This window comes from Chiloscyllium plagiosum, chromosome 14 (assembly GCF_004010195.1).
Source record: "Chiloscyllium plagiosum isolate BGI_BamShark_2017 chromosome 14, ASM401019v2, whole genome shotgun sequence".
NCBI classification, from domain to species: Eukaryota; Metazoa; Chordata; class Chondrichthyes; order Orectolobiformes; family Hemiscylliidae; genus Chiloscyllium; species Chiloscyllium plagiosum.
In genome coordinates, this window is record NC_057723.1 from 56,179,342 (window position 1) to 56,180,432 (window position 1,091).

General features: G+C 38.8%; 1 long non-coding RNA gene across 2 annotated transcripts in view; it reads left to right on the top strand.

The window, feature by feature from the left end:
* Positions 1 to 716, top strand: part of LOC122556739 — a 27,901-nt gene extending 27,185 nt beyond the window's left edge. For both annotated transcript variants that reach the window (XR_006313639.1, XR_006313638.1), the window contains one exon: positions 473 to 716. This is a non-coding gene — a long non-coding RNA (uncharacterized LOC122556739). The remainder of the gene's footprint in view (positions 1 to 472) is intronic.
* Positions 717 to 1,091: the final 375 nt, after the last annotated feature.

A 1,091-nucleotide genomic window follows, 5' to 3' on the forward strand; every position in this document is an offset into this window, starting at 1 on the left:
TTCCTCATTCCTGAAGAAGGGCTTATGCCCGAAACATCGATTCTCCTGCTCCTTGAATGCTGCCTGACCTGCTGCGCTTTTCCAGCAACATATTTTTAGCATCTGATCTCCAGCATCTGCAGTCCTCATTTTCTCCCATATCTGGCCAAGACCATGTCAACATGGGTGTCAGTAAATGCATCCAGTAACTTTGTTATTTTCTTAGCAGTTTAAATATCATGACCTAGAAAGAGATGAGTGTGGCATAGTTTTCATTAATATACTACATTGTGACAGTTTTAGGATATGCAAGAGTTACAATAAAAGAACTGCAAAACTGTATGAGCAGTTGGTCTGCGTAAACAGTAAATGTGAAATAAGTTGACTGACAACACATCGTAGTGAGCAATCTTGAGTTATTCATATAAAATGCATTAATGCTCATCAATTTTTCCTTGTCTTATTACTATATCACTTTGTCATTTGCCTGCAGTGTCTGCTTTGAACCTCCACACTGAATTTCAAGTAATTTAATGTCGCCTTGACACTTCACCCCCATTGGTTACTTTAGTTTGAAGCTTGATACAGGCTGAACAACATTTGTGCTCATCAGAAGCCATTACCTTTGAAGTCCAGCCATCTTTCAACTGACCAGATTTTCCACATTGCCAAAGGCTTGCTCCCAACAAAAGGCACAGCAATTAGGTTAAAAAAAATCCAATGAACTTACGGAGGTTTGAAAGAACTGAGGTCAATGTGCTTGAGCTGGCTGTGCTGCAAAAATGTGCCACTCAATTATCAGTTGTGCTGGGAGCAGAAATTCTTCCTTCAGAAATCTAGGCATAGAAAGCATCGAGTTACAGGGTTGTGCAAATTGAATCAATTGCTGCCTTCAAGTTCAGCAGATTCAGTGAGAGTTGAAAATCCTCTGGCATCATCAAGCAAGTGGCATCTAGCCAAAACTTACAGGAGAAAAGATTGTTACTCTTCCTGCACAATAGACATAAATCTGTGTGCCTGCTGTTATGTTTATATTTACAATAGCTACAGGAAGAAAGAATGATAGGTATATTTTAAGATTTTAAACATGCTGGTATATGTAGATATATATG